We start from the raw sequence: 12189 nt of genomic DNA, 5'->3' as shown, positions 1-12189 counted from the left end.
AAATTCTCTTTTTTGGACAACAAATAGACTACTAATGTGTTTTGTCTCACACAGGCGCAGGATGTACGCGCCAATGGTCAGCAGGTCAACGCTTTTAAGTCTGTTTTAAGTGCTGCTGTAAGGCACAGAGAGGACACACACAGCATTCATCAGTCAGCCATTGCCTGCATTATTTCTTCGAGGTTGACTCAAAGCCCCCTGAAACTGTGTGAATTTGGGCTGTCCCAAAAAAACATTATATTGTTAAATATGTAGCAGTCAATCTAAAAAAACTGATCCAACTGTGACACAAGTCCTCTGACGGCTGACGTGGGTTAGGAACATGTCTCTGCTTGCATCACCACAGTGATTCACCGGGCTTTCATCACACCATCTGACATGCCTCCAAGTTGATATTGCACAGTCTGTCTCAGATTGCCACCAAGATCTTGCTAGACCCATCTCACACGGTGGGACATGCAGTGAAATTGAAAGATTGTTTTCTGTCAGTTAGGTGAGATTATGTGAGGTCAAAAAAGGTAGCCATGTCTAGACAAACTATATTTAGTTGAGAGTGACAAATGGCAAACAACTTCATTTCCTCTGACCGACACTATTCTCAGTACCAAGATATATTTTCACCATCAAGACTTACGAGAACCCTGATCCAAATAACTTTTTTAATGGGCTAAAAGAGTGCTTTATTTAACTACAACAGGCCAAACTACAGACCTGTGACAGTCCCCATTAAAGTGTTTGAACTGACCTGATCTTCTGTCTAATCACTCCTATCAGACATACACCTTCTCAGCCAAGACTCAGGTTATGTCAGGTGTAATTATGAGTCAGGACTCAGCTGGCCTGGTGTTGCGGCAGTGACACAATCCAGAAAGTTTTCAATCATTTGACACGTTTCCACCTCTCAGTCATTCACATGTCCGAAATGCGACACTGAAGGTAACGTGCTAGCAGCTAGAGCCATAACGGGAAACACAAATCTTCCTTTCAACACGCAGACCAAAACATGGGAAATTTAACTCGTTCAGATGTAACAAGCAGACATTAAACTGGACTTCAGCTAAATTAAGAAGCCACTGTTTCAGTATCAATAAGCATGACACATATAAGGACATCTCAAACTTTAAACACCTTTACAGCAGGAGCTCCGACAAAAAACTAATCTTTTTAAACACACACTGAAAGAAATAATGCTACACTGAATTTAAATTGAGACATGCTACAGCTTTTATTACTTATTTCATTCATTTCAAGATTTTTCTGGGACGGACGGTCATCCAGAGAATGATGTAGCACGCAGGCACAAAGACTTTTAAAACTGTCATCGTGGGATAAGCCCAACAACAACCTTAGAGAGACGAGGGAAACCCGAGAAAATGTCACTGAAAGACGCACCAACAAGAGGTCAAGCGACTTAAGCGCCCTGCGCAAAGAGAAGAGGTATCCTACCATGAAAGCATTTCTCCAAACAGTCAGCCGGCTCTCGCACAGCAATGTGAACACGCAATCACAGCAGCCAAGTATAAGAGAGAGAATACTTGCTCCTCAGTCTGAAGTCCAAAATGAGGTCAGTGCACAGTCAACAGCCAGATGAGTGTGGGACAGGGCTGAGACAGACAAAAAGAGTGTGTTCCCTTGCGTGTGTGTCGGTAAGTTGGTGAGTTCCTGCTTGTGACGCGAGAATGGGGAAAAACAGCCTGGCTCCAGTTCCAAGCTAAGACAGGAAAACAGCTGCTGGAGGGAGGAGGGAAGAGAGGGAAAGATAGAGAATGAGGGAGAAGGGGAGGGCTTAGTGTGGAGCACGCTCAAAGTGTTTCCCAAGCAGTGCAAAACCACCCACTCTCTCACAGATGCACCGACTGGGCGCCTCCACGAAACGGTGGAGAGAAATGTGGACAAACACACGCAGAACTCCCACATTTCCACATTGCTCTGCGGAGCTACGCAGGAGACAAGAGGAGTACTGAGAAAAAGAAGACGCCCTTTGGAATACTTTTTTTTCACAGTCAATGTCTAGATGTTGTAAATATTGCCAACATTAGATTGTGGAGAAAAACTATGAATTTTGAATAATATATAATAGCACAATATTGCTCAATAAAGAATATGAAATGCAGTATCAACTAAACAGAGCTGTGAAGTGATGATGAACTCAGACTGTGTTTTTTCACTTCAAGACAGCTGTCCATACCAAGAGCAAGCTGCATTCAAACAGAAAGTCAGTTTATTTCTTGTATTGATCTTCAGAAATCTTCCACCGCCCATTGATTTTTTCCAAGCTGACTGTATAGAAGTTTACTGTGACAACAAGCAGACTCCGTATGACAGCTCAGACAGACTGATTTCTATATTTACCAGGAACTCAGTGTATTTTCCTTGAGACAGAGACCCTGTCTGCTCCTTATTCTGTGCATAAGTGGGCTAATATAACTTGGGGAAAACTGAAAATTTAGCGTTTGTTGAAACTTTTAACCTCAGTGGATACGCCTTTGCCTGATTTTGTTATCTAGTGTGGATCTGCTCCTCTTCGTTTCCATATCTACATCTTTTATGTGAACTCATTCACTATCATATTGTATGATTCTGTATGGGACTTACTTTCCTTTGTTTTTGGCATCTTTTAAATGACAGTGTATAGCTTTGTATCATTTTGTGTCCTATTTCTAAATGAGGGTTTTTTTGTGGATCCGTGAGCACAGACGGAGTTCTCCATGACTATTATTTTTCCCCTGCAGCAGTTTGTCACCTGCAGGGTGGATAACTGATATGTCGATCTTTTCACAGCTGATTGGATCATATTGATGGATGAGAGGAGCAGCTGCTTGTAAGTGAATGCAAACTTTTAGACCAAGCAGAATGAACTCTTTCACTTTCAAAGAGCCTGGCGTTCTGCTGTACTGTCTAAACCTCAGTTCCACTTTAAGTAACCAAACGGTATGTATGCATGTATGTATGCATGTATGTATTCACATGTGCATGCATGCATGTATGTATGTATATATTCCAATAGCACACCTAATTAACAGTTTAGACTCCAAAATCTATTTGTGGTGGCAGACGTTTTAATTGTGGTGGCTCGCCACAAACAAACGAATGCGTGGGAAATCCTGCATTTACTGTGGAATCCGGGGTTTGTGTAGTTCAGATGGTTGCTTTTCATCTTAATGGAGGACATTAACATCTATGCACCTTTTTTCTTTAATTTATTTTGAAGGCTATTTGATAAAAAGGTTAAGTATTTGCTTGTTCGTTTCAGTCCTGATTTGTCCTTTTAAAACCACATCTCATTAAAAAAAGACTAAAACACATGGTCAATCTGGTGACCTAATGGGGATGTGATGCTCACCAGAACATATCCAAATATCCATCCAAGGTTGAATTAAACATTCAGAATTTTTTTTTTGTTTTTTTATTCTGGCCCAACACAAGGGGACAAATGGGCAGATTCGTCCCAGCAATCATGCAGTCATGTGTTCCCAATTCTTGGCTGATCTGAATAGTATATTTGCCTAAACGATCCTAGTGTGAAGGGTTTTAAGACATTATCTTAAAGAAATCAGCCAGATCAGAATCTCCTAATACGTTTTGTTTCTCCGTATTAAGTTTTTCAGTCGGAACAGGGCTCAGCGGGACAATCAGTGTGACAGTGGCATTCATGTGGTATCACACAAAAGCAGGAGACTGTGTCATATTAAGTTGCCGTGAGCTGTAAATTCACCACTTCTAAGCAGCAGAGAGAAGATAATGTTATCTCGGACCCTTACAGTGCAGAGTCTCTCTTTGTGCCGCTTCATTGTGTCTGCTGCAGCCTCTACCAAAGAGTAGCGTGACAGTCAAAAGCACTCACTCTGCAGCAAGGTCTGGATACCAAATGTCCCACTGCACAGCACACTGACAAGCAAAAAACCCCAAAAACATCTGCTCAACTTGAAGCTCTATTAGTCGACTGAGGGGTCTTCGACTGACGATTAGTTTCTCTGACTTTTAGGGTGCAGCCATAAGCATATTGGATGGATAGTATATTAAGAGCTAGCTGACTGGGTGTAACAAATAACCCTTTATTTCCAACTCAACAGCTCCTGTTTTTTTTGTTTTTATTTTACACATAAATGAAACAAGCTATCCTTTTTTTTCTTAACTCAATTTAAAACACACAAGTTTCTGTGATATCCCTGAAATCGCCACTCTTAAATGGTTTAGTGTAAATGCCAAGTTTGTGGTCCTGCTTCTTTTCAATATCCTCTGGTGTGTACATTCTTATGATTAAAATATTAAATATCTGTTACATCTGGCTTTGTTCTCCCAAGTTTTGAAAAACAGTCAACATTTGGAAAAACCTCTTGTGTGCACCAGGCATACATTCTCTGGTGCCTTTAAACATATGTTTTGGTTAGACTTCAAATAAGAAAGTTAGGCCCAACAGAAAAATTCAATGTTGCTTTTTGATATCACGATGTGTGTGTAATATAATCTCAGTTATGACAAAGTACCCCACCCACTTTCTCTCTCTTCCTCTCTCCTTGGCTCTGACACCATCCCCCTCCCTCTACCTATGTATCCATGCTTCTCTCCCTCTCATCTTTCTCCCCTGGGAGATGAAAGAGCCCTCCTCTCACTTGTTACCCCCCTCAGCAAATGCACAACAGCATTCCTCTCTGCATGCCTGAACTCTTCCGTCTGAAGAGCGTCTTATGCTGAATTTTGCATACATTAATGCAATATGACTTGATCAAAATTAACTCAAGCAAGAAATCCACACTGGAGCTTTTGCTGTGCAAAAAAAAAAAATGCACAGTCACCACATTCATAACAGATTCAACTACAGCCGCCCACGCTGAAGGCTGCTGCTGCTTGCCGCAGGATTACCTTGTTTTGATTTGGTCTAGTGTATTGATATGTGAGCAGCAAGAAGGTGAATGACCTCCAGTAGGTATTAGAGAGAGTGGGCCAGAACTACATTTAATAGGCATCCATGTGTTTGAGGATTTGTACAGTCATTTACGGGCACAAATCATTTTAGTTGTGTCACTGACTGCAACATAAAGAACTGGGTAGACAGCTGATGGCAGGAACTAAAGAGGCCACTGTGAGTGTTTTTTCACAGGTTAATAAACTAGTCACAACAGCAATCTCAAGGACGCACAATATCTGTTGAGAGATGTTTTAAATTACTGTGAACACAAACTGCATTAGCATTAACTGCTACTGCTGCAGCTTCAAATTAAAATCATTTAACTATCAGAACATAATTACTTTTATTATGAAGTAGTCACAGCAAATGTGATGTGTTTGTTGTGATGTGATGTGAGATTATCACTACTGCTTTAACTCTTTGAAATTGCATCTAAAAAGCAAGATATGGGGTATTTTTGTCATTTGCTGACAAAGGATCCATTTGAAATATTGCAGGGAGTATTGGAAAAGTCAGAAGCAGCCACAGTCAGCTGTTAGATGAAGAGCCGCAGGCGACAGGCTGCAAACTTCCAACTTCTTAGCAATGTAATTGAATCCTAGGTTAAGTTTATTTGAAAACGGACATTGCAAATGAATAAACACACAAGGAATAAAAATGCAAGTGTTAGAAGGCTATTTTTTATCTGTCGTCCCTCGGCCAAGGTGAAACAGAAAGCTTCCTAAGATTAAACAAAACAAAATCAATGTTGTCAGGTTTCCTCATAAGCATTGGGTTTAAACACGAAATATTGTCAAATGTTTGTTGTTTTGTTTCCTCCACCATCCTCTTGTTGGTCAACTCCCTTTAAGTGCTATCCAAAATCTGTCTCCAGCTAGTATTGTGCTGCGACTTTACTGCTGTACGAAGTTGACACCTTCAGTTTATAACTGTAACGTCCACTAAATGACTAGAGGCCCAAACACATCAGAGTGGCATCACCGAACTAACGGCAACAAAGCCCACTAATGTGTCGCCTCATGTCACCTCCGTCTCGACTGAAAAGTTGCACGTGAAGACACCACAAAGACTTCAGCCCACGACCAGCCAGCGTGCATATTCTGCACCTGCATGAGAGGAAATAACTCTCCACACCAGCAGAGGGCGGACAATCGGATTCATGACTTAAACATAGGGACGAGTATCCTTAACGGTACTACTGCTCTCACTGATACTGCTAATCGATCTGGTATTTCAACTGTGCTCTTATCAGTTTTATTGGGAGTGTTCGATGCACTTTTGCTAAATGTTTTCAAAGATTGCTCATGTTTTCGACCTTACGTACAAAACAGTTTTTTGTGGTGACGACCAGGGTCAGCATCAACTGCCTGTTTCACTGAGAGCAGAGTTCCTGTGTGTGTGTGTGTGTGTGTGTGTGTGTGTGTGTGTGTGTGTGTGTGTGTGTGTCTGTGTGTGTGTGCGTGTGCATGTGCCTGTGTATGTGCCTGTGTGTGTTCAATCCTCTAGATTGAAAAGGGAAAATGCATGATAGACCAATGTCTTCATCTTGTTGCAAATCAGAGTCAGAGTTGGTGAAATAAAAATTGTAAAACATAGTATTTATGTAACATAAATAAACTAGAAAAATGCTTTCTTTATTTCTCCAAAACAGATAGCAGAACCATAAATGCCAGAGCTTATTGATACTACGATCTCTAAATCATTTTCAACACTGGTGCTTGTTTAATACCGGGTTTCAGTACCATCCCTATTCAAAAAGGGAAACTGGAAGATCATCATGACACTAGTTAGCCAGTTCGCACATTAACAACCCAATCCAATTTGAAATAACAGAGCATATTTACAATGCCAATAAAACTGTGGCAATGATAAAATAGACATTTTAATTGTCCAATCACTCGGAAATTTGTCTACATGCTGAATCAGCTGAAAAAAAGCTGACAATTGACTTGAGGTCCAACAGTGCGGGACAAACACATAGACCAGGGTGACAGACACTCACCAACAGCCCAACGCTAACTGACAGCCGATCATTGGCTTGGTGTGTCAGGGCCTTAATGCCATCTACTGCAGCAAGCCTAGCAGGAACAAACTAATAACCGGGAAAATTGTCAAGAAAACAACAATAGGGTCATAAAGATAGGTCAAGTCAAAGAATGAGATATGGATTAAAACAAAAGTGGGACAGAGCAGATAATAGAGGAAGTAAAAACATATGCATTAACCATAAAAACTGCACACAGACTAAGAAAATTAAAATCACTCTAATGTCATCCCTCATAAAGAAGACGACTTAACAATATGCAGATCGAAGAGTCTAGTCAGCCAAGGTAGTCTGCCAGTCAATAACAGACCCATTTGTCCAAATGACTTCCTGCTCCTCAGACAAAGACACACCTGATAGCTGAGGATGAGTAGCAGTTAGCCGTCTCCATGTCTCCGTTTACCCTGGAGAAGAATCCACTGGCAACCACGTGTTGGAAGTAGGAGCCAAAGCTAACCCTCTCTGAGAGTCCAGTTCTTTCTTGTGTCCACAAACACAAGACCACAATCCAAACACCAGAGACATAAAAGGTAAACCTGCCTCCATGGTAATGTCTCCCAAGTGTTGGAGAAAAGACAGAAATCTTTTCATGGTGAAGTGTGATCAGCAAGTAAACTTAGCACATTTTTTTCACCTCACAACCCAAAATCCACAAATTGAAGCTTGCTGATATTTACATTCACATATGGCAATATTTTTGATTCAATACCTCAGCACTGGGTGGCTTTGTTGCTAAGCCCTTTAACCCATACCACACATCAGGGCCCCTCTGTGTGGAGTTTGCGTGTTCTCCTTGTGATTGTGTGGATTTTCTCAGATTACGCAGGTTTCGCCCCATAGTCCAATGACAAGCAGGTGCTGTGAACAGAAACTCTAAATCGCTAGAAGCTTTTAGACTTGTGTTTCTTTGGTGACTAGAATATGCTAAAGCCTTTCTTGAACCTTTACAGGACTTCACAGGCAAAGAGTATAGATTTATATGACTCATGGTGCATCCATATTGTAATTTAAACTGTGCGTAGGCGATTAAGTCTCTCCGAAAAAAAACAAGATTATTAATGTGAAGGCAAAAAAGGAGGAGAGATTTTCACAGCTTCAACAGTGAACAACAGTGTACACCACTAACTGCATAAACAGGCTGGATGCAAGAAGGATAATCATGCCTCGATTTTTACAAAATTAGAGTTGCTGCAATTAGTTGATCAATAAATCATTACTAGAATGACAAAATTAATTCTCAACCCTTTTTTCTCATCAGTTTAAATTATTTCTTGAGCAAACTGTGAGAATGTGAGAACTTACTGAATTTCTTGGTCCAACATTAGAAAAAAATTAACATTTTGGGGGGGTTGGACTGTTGATTAGCCAAACAAGACCTCTAATAACATCACCTGTGGCTCTAGGACATTGTAATGACCAATTCACTGTTTTATAGTATACAGTATAACCCTAATCCAAAACAATCATTTTCAGATTAATCCACAATAGAATTAATCAGTTTATACTTGGTTGCAGCCTGCAGAGTCTGAGATTAGCACTAGCCAAATGAGGTAAACTCTTGGCAGTTTCAGGTAAAATCGTCAGGCCAGGTGCCACTTTGGCAGACAGGAGTAACCCTAAACAGCCAGCATGTCCAAAGTCTGTCCCCGGGGCCAACTGTGGCCCTTAAACCAATTTTTAGTGGTCCTCAGCTTGACTTTCAAAATAAACTATATGAGACTTTCCACAATATTGGTTGTATCCTTTCCCATTTTTTCCATGTACCTCACAATGGCAGGACCATCATAGAGTTTGTAGACATACAACAAGTAGGAACTACGCAGACTGATGTGTTTTCATAAATAGACAGAAAACAAGCAAATGAGATGGTTACCTAATGGGCCGCACACATGCTGTATTTTTTGCCCTCTCATTTCTATTGTTTCAATGGAGATGCAGCGCGGCCACGCTCATAAGCTACGCCGACGCTGTCGTGATTTGCATGCCTTCCCAAGCGTCCATTTTTTAGGGTGCAACGGCTGCACCCTGAGATGAACAGAGTTCAACTTTTGGAATGCTGTAGCTTGCACCGCATGGCATGTGACGAGGAACAACAATCACAACCAGCAGATATCTGTCCTTTCTCCCGTAAATATCAGTCTCTAATGAATGTGGAGGAAAAGTTAGTCATAAAGTTAGCTTTATATCTTTCCCACAGACTATATTTTAGGCCCAAGACACACGTAAGCAACAGCTGGAAGGAGATCAGCTCTGCACTTCGGATTTTTGTTAAGAGGGCCATGATAAAGGGCTCTTTGTGGTCGCTTAGCAACCTCGGACGCAACCTACCTCCCCACTCATGAAAGCTGGCACAGAGTGAAGTAGCACACAGAGCCCGGCCTTCTGTTTTCCAGGTGGTTAATGACGCAGCATATCTACAGCCCCTAAGAGAAGACATTGCCTGCGAGGTAGCAGATATGGCCATAGCAAAGAAGAGTAAAGTCAACAGTGAGGACCGCCACTTTCAAGAATAATGGAAAACGAAATACTTTTTTCTCTGAACCATGAACAGTTGCGTTAGTCTAATTTGTATGGAATTTGTTTTAAAATAATCAACTTGATGCGAGAAGCAGCTGACCCCAGGTAATTTTTACATAAAGTTTGGACGCCCGTGCCAAACATAGAGACTATTGGATAGAGCTACACATTTGAAAGTTGCTGTCTGAAAGCAAAACTATTGGCTGAAGAACCGTATTCCTTATGCTTGTCAAAATTCACAAAATCCTAACCAATAACAATCAATACCAGGATGTGCACACACCTGCATACATGCCCTCTTGTTACTGTATTAACTTCACTAATTCGCATATCAATTTCATCTGCAGGAATAGCTTAGTGCATAGCAAGTGTGAGGTTGAGACAGAGAGAAAGAGAGGGGGATGCGGTCAGAGCAGATGTTGGTTATCAGAGCACAGGGGAAATTAACAGAGAAGTTGTCAAGTAGTCTGTATGAATCAACATGTATTGATTAAATATTTTTCACTTAGGCAGGCACATTTATAAGCCCATGTACAGCACCCTCCCACCAAGGGATATACATGATAAGTTGACTAGCTGATTAAATGTTTCAACCCTCCCTAATCACCACCAGAAATACTTGTCTCTTAAGCTTATTATTAAGATACCCAGAGGAAAACAGGAGGAGTTTGGCTCCAAAAACCAGACTCGCAGCTCGGATCATCAACGGCTCTCCATTTCTCCTACTCTCTTTTCCACACGCACAAAAACACGCATGCACTCACAGAGTTACATGCACGTCAGGGTGACCAATACCAGTAGGTAGTTATCTGAAAATATATTCGAGCCTTCACACACAATCGTGCCAGCTGAATAATGCTGGACTATGTATATCCTTATAGATCAACTTGTACTCATCTAAGTTTAAACTTTCAGTTACACATCAGGGTATTAGTCATTTGGAACCTGCATACTCCCATCCGACCCTCCCGTTAGATACAGAGCTCCCCCGAAAGCCACTGTGTAATTCAAACACTGCAATTTACAATGATTGTAATGTTTTGTTTTGGTTTTGTTGTTGTTGTTTTTACATCCAACATGCAATAAAATTCTTTTAACTTAAATTATGTCTAAAATTTCAAGAATTGAAGAATAAAACTGAAAATTTCTGAGTGGCAGACCAAAATAAAAGTAATTGCTTGCCACAGTGGCAGACAGCAAAAACAAAACTGAATTTAAGACCCTGGCAGAGCCATAAAAAAAAGCTGTGTAGATATTTATCTTTCAGTCAGAGCCGTTACGGCATACAGGGCAAATTGTCTTTGTCTTTATTAGTCTAGTGTGGCCATAAGAGTCTACTGTTTGAACATAGCTGTGAAGTTCAACTGGAAAACTGGGACAATGACCTACTGGTTGCTTCAGCATTGGGTCACATCTTTGTCATGTTTTTATAAAGTTATACACACACACACATGATCCCACAAACAATCACTTCACACACAGATTATTAAAACATAGGCTGCATATTATAAATTACAAAAACTCTAGTCATTCAAGATCCATTGTATCAGCTCTAATCCAGTAGACATCAGTGTGGATAATAAGGAGATTGATTGAATCAAGAGTCATTGAGTTCACCTCAACTAAGTCCTGACAGTGAAATCACAGTTTTATGGCTGCCATATTCACATAGAGGAAGCATGCAGAGACAGGACCTGTTGTTGCTACACAGTAGTGTTAAGCTCATAAAAATGACACATTTTTGCAGTAGACAAAACAAATCACGACAAAAAAAGTAGAAACTGGAATCGCAGAGAAAGTGGCTCTGACCCAGTATGGCTCATAAGCCATAGCTGGCTCATGGACGCGCCCAATGAAATGTTGTGTGTAATCTGCAGGAAACACAATCCCTCACGGCATGTTCATTTTATAAAGCAGCCATTCCAAAGGTGTTCACTTTGTCTCAAAAATTCCAGTTCGCCTTAGGTGTACAGTTTACTGCTGTGCTACATGGGTCACAAGTTGCTGTTATCATCCTGGTGTATGTATGTATGTATGTGAGCAAACACAGAACTATGCCTTTATGGTATTGTAACTTCAGTTTCTTTATCAACAATAAGTTTTAGTACAGAGTTGATTTTGTAGCTTTTGTTCTCTCAAAAATACACAACACCAAAACCAAAAACACATGGGTCAGCTGCACCCATGATGCGCTGTACTGTAACTTTGAGGTGTACTGTAGCAATTAGGTTAGTGACATAGGCCTCTGCAGGCTGAAATGTTAGCCAAAACTCTCTAAGCCTGTAGTACGTATCAGCTGCCTTTGGGTTAGGACCTGTTACAATATTTAGCAGTTGTCTTGGATCAGTTTTCCTTTGCCTACAGGTAAGCCCAAACCAGTGAGGTCAGGTTTCCACAGCTGGGTTATAGAATGTGACATATATCCGTCTTCACATCAAACACTTCCCAGTACCAGTGGGATAATATGTCATTTGCAAACAAAGACCTGCCAATGGTGGATGAAGTATTCATATTCTTTACTTAGGTAAAAGTACCAATGCATTAATGTGAGTTATTGCTTTTAAAATCCTACTAAGTAAATGTACAAAAGTATAATCAGTAAAATATACTTTAAGTATCAAAATAAAGGCACTTTGCCACAGGGGACAATTAACTGCATAACATTCTACAATTATATATTACATTTTAACAATGTTAATACTGAAACATCAATATGTTA

At 40.6% G+C, this 12189-nt stretch overlaps 1 protein-coding gene across 2 annotated transcripts in view; it reads right to left on the bottom strand.

Annotated features, from left to right (window-relative positions):
• Positions 1 to 12189, bottom strand: part of LOC121943083 (SPRY domain-containing SOCS box protein 4-like) — a 62977-nt gene that overhangs the window by 30925 nt on the left and 19863 nt on the right. Inside the window, exon 1 of one of the 2 annotated variants that reach the window (XM_042486464.1) lies at positions 1447 to 1533. The exons of the other annotated variant lie outside the window; for it this stretch is intronic. The gene's annotated coding sequence lies outside the window, so the exon portion shown is untranslated. Of the gene's footprint in view, positions 1 to 1446; positions 1534 to 12189 lie in introns of those variants that run through there. 2 annotated transcript variants of the gene reach the window in all.

The sequence above is a fragment of the Plectropomus leopardus genome, chromosome 5 (genome assembly GCF_008729295.1).
Source record: "Plectropomus leopardus isolate mb chromosome 5, YSFRI_Pleo_2.0, whole genome shotgun sequence".
In the NCBI taxonomy this organism is placed as follows: domain Eukaryota; kingdom Metazoa; phylum Chordata; class Actinopteri; order Perciformes; family Serranidae; genus Plectropomus; species Plectropomus leopardus.
Note: the sequence above shows the minus strand (reverse complement) of the source record. Positions and strands in the feature narration are given on the sequence as shown.